This window comes from Asparagus officinalis, chromosome 8, assembly GCF_001876935.1.
Source record: "Asparagus officinalis chromosome 8, Aspof.V1, whole genome shotgun sequence".
In the NCBI taxonomy this organism is placed as follows: Eukaryota; Viridiplantae; Streptophyta; class Magnoliopsida; order Asparagales; family Asparagaceae; genus Asparagus; species Asparagus officinalis.
The window spans coordinates 96,106,589-96,110,322 of NC_033801.1; the positions used below are offsets into that span (position 1 = coordinate 96,106,589).

The window sequence follows — 3,734 nt, forward strand, 5'->3', positions numbered from 1 at the left end:
CATAATAGTGGAAACTCATATACACACACGCGCGCATGCGCGCTCGGCCTCTTGGCTATTTAACAAGAAAATAAAATCTAACTACAAGCATAGAAATAAATCTAAACTAATAAGCAGTAAAAAAAAAAGAAATGCAAACCTTCAAATAATTCTCCATCTTCATCTTCATCTTCATCATCCAATAAAGAGAAGAAGAGAAAAATTTAAAGTGGTAAAAAAATTATTATTATTAATTGCAACAAAAAGTTATAATTTTGGAAGGCCTTCTCAATTAAGAGTAGCTCTCCTCTCCAAAAGGAGTTACAAAAATTTTCACGCCTCTTACCCCTCACTCTCTACCCCTATTTATAGTAATCTTCAATGAATATGAGCCATTGGATTTGTCTTGAGCCCCAAGACAAGCAAAATCAGCCATTGACGCGCGCTACAGTAATCTGGTATCGATGCCGACATCGATGCCCACTATTTCCAAATTCTGATTTCACGGATAGCTTCGTCTCGTCGAGATAGGTGATTTTCATATATTATATGTTAAATTCCGCCTTCCGGATTAGGAGATATCGTCGTTTCTTTATGGCCAACCATTTTGAATATGATTTCTTTTCATATTGGATTTTTGATTTTCTCCGGCTTCTATACTTTTCGCACCGTTCCTGTGCGAAAAAGAAATCGGACCGTTGGATCTTCTTGAACACCACTGGCCATTGGATCTTCTTCCCCAATTCCCAAACAATCACCCCGTACCCCGCCCTCTCTCTCCCCAGAACCCAAACCCTCTCCCTCCCTAGATCCCTCTCTTCTCTCCTTCTCATCTCTTCACGCCGATGCCTTCAGCCCTCCTCCTCCATCATCATTTCTCGCCGTCGAGCTCCTCCTCCGCGACCAACCCTTCTCCTCCATCATCATTTCTCCTCCATCATCATTTCTCGCCGTCGAGCTCCTCCTCCGCGACCAACCCTTCTCCTCCATCATCATTTCTCGCCGTCGAGCTCCTCCTCCGCGAGCAGCCCTTCTCCTCTGCGATCTCGCCTTCAACCTCCTCCGCCTTCAGCCCTCCTCCGCGATCTCGCCGTCGAGCTCCTCTCTCTCTCCTCTTCTCTTTGCTCAACTGAGAAACCCCCAGGTTGGACCTCTTTCCATTTTTCCTCTTTTTTAAGGTTTTCGTGCCTTCAATTCGAATCAGTTATGATTTTATCTGAAAACTCCTAATTGATTTCAACCCAAAAAAAAGGAACAGAAGGAACAAGAGGGTTAGTAAAGGCTCAAAAATTAAATTTTGGTATATGCTACTCCCCTCAGAACAACACAACTTTACAGCAAAAGTTAGTTTGCTATCCTTCAGTTGACGCAGTTAGTATTACTGATGATGACTGATTGAGTTTGAGAAAGAAAAGCTTGTGTGCTACTAGAGTAGATGATGAAGTAGAAGAGGTTCGTTGATTGGAGGTAGTTTTTGATGGAGCAGACAGAGCTTTTAAAACAGTGAAAAAGAAAAAGGACATGACAATTAAAACAGCGCCAGTTATTATATTTACATTACAGTATGAAAATCCAAATTCATATATTTCACTGCTCAATGTGGTGCTCAGAAGCAGACCACAGAGGTTAATTGATACAAAATAACTTTTGACCATATTTATCCTTCGCCAATATACAGTTTCAGGTCTAACTTGTTTGATGCTTAGAAAGTTAACATGGCTTGTTTGATGCTTCTTGTATCCCCTTTTCCTTCCACTTGTATCCAGCCTTTTTCATCTTCTGTTTTGAATAAGTGATGAAAAGTAAGCATCGTCTAACTGAACTGGTTGACTAGTGTAGGTTTTATACTTTGTGTTCTGGAATGCGCTATACGTGACCTCTTAGAAATTTGTTTCTTGCACTGTACCTATTACTCAATAGTATTATAAATGATCTTTAATATTGTGATGAAGCAGAGAACAAAACAAATAAGTGATGAAGCACTTTGTTAAGTTCTATATATGGCTTTGATGACAGATATAGTAGAGAACAAAACAAATAATGTGATTTTTATATATGTGATGAAGCACTTTGTTAAGTTCCCAAACATATCACTATTGGTTTAATAGTTTTCGTCTTGCCTCCCTCTTTCGCAGATACTTGATAGCTTCAATATTGTCGCGGTGATCATACTGGTTGTCGCTAAGTTCCCAACCATGCACAAAGTCCGTCTCTTTGGAATCAATTCTGGTCAATAGTAAGCTTGTGTAATGTTGAAGATATCATCTTTGTAAGCTTGTGTAATGTTGCGGATATCTTCTTTGTAAGCTTGTGTAATGTTGCGGATATCTTCTTTGTAAGCTTGTGTAATGTTGCGGATATCTTCTTTGTAAGCTTGTGTAATGTTGCGGATATCTTCTTTGTAAGCTTGTGTAATGTTGCGGATATCTTCTTTGTAAGCTTGTGTAATGTTGCGGATATCTTCTTTGTAAGCTTGTGTAAGGTTGCAGATATCACCTTTGGTATCTATTTAATTTATGTGGAATTAATGCGTAAAGAACTTCAAGAAATGTTATTGTGCTGTTTTCTGATGAAAGAATGTCAGTAGAGGTTCATCCACGTTATTCTTATACTCTTTATAATCTCCTTATTTTCTATTGCTAGAGCCAAGGATCAATTGACTGAGAGCAAGCATGTTATAGGTTATGTACAACTTTATGTACCTCTGATCAAATAAAACTTTGTATATAAGCTTTTATGTCAATTACTGTATTAATTTTCCTCTTTGGTATTTGATGTCACAACTTGCTGGGGCAGTAGTAAAATTGGAGTATAAATTCCTTCTTCTTACCTTCTATTTTTTATTTAAATAACTTATTGGTCATCACGCTCCAGATTTGTTAAAAAGCATTGTTCGAATTGAAGGCCTAACATTTTACTGCTGGGGCAGTAGTAAACTTTGTATAACAGCATAAATTCCTTCTATTTAAATAACTTGACATGCAATAAGAACCCTATTACTCAAATACAAATCTTACTCATCCAATAATACATTCTTACACCCTACTTAGCACAAATCCAATAAAAATACCAAATACAAATCCAAGAAAAATACCAAATAAAAGAACAAATACAACAAGCTTCAAACCAAATACAAATCCAAGAAAAATACCAAATAAAAGAACAAATACAACAAGCTTCAACAAATCCATAATACCAATCTCAATCTCTCTTTTCTCACACTTCTCCACTTGACACGGCACTTGAAACTTGCGGCATCACGCTCGACTGCTTAGTCTGAACAAGCCCTGCCTTTGAACCTTCAAACTCCTCTTCATCAGACACCCATTTGAAGAAGCCACAATTACTCACTTTTCAAATGTGGAGGGTATAGCCCTCCTTCCACAATGGCACATCAATCCTAAGTGTTTGAAGATGACTTCATGATCCACGGCTACAGATCCAGAAGTTTGCATAATCATATAAATCAAAACTTATATTAAAACCCAGTGCAGAGAGTTAAAAAGATCAAAGCATAAACAGACACTCAATTAACACGACCGCCATCACCAATTTTAATATTTGTACTTGAACGAGTGTAAGTTTCCAACTTCCTCCAAAAATTTGGTTTTCTGTAGGCCTCGCTACTCCTCTGTGCCATTCATTTCACAACACACCAAGCTAATTAAAGCCTATTACGTGACCAAGATCTGACATAATTTATTTTTTTCACTTGCCATTCTTTCTCAAGTTAACTGACATTTCTCTACATTTCA

The 3,734-nt window shown here is 37.8% G+C and overlaps 1 long non-coding RNA gene across 1 annotated transcript; it reads left to right on the forward strand.

Annotated features, from left to right (window-relative positions):
* LOC109822945 lies at positions 898 to 2,531 on the forward strand. Its single transcript, XR_002242317.1, has 2 exons — positions 898 to 1,123; positions 2,115 to 2,531. It is a non-coding gene; the product is annotated as an uncharacterized LOC109822945 (long non-coding RNA).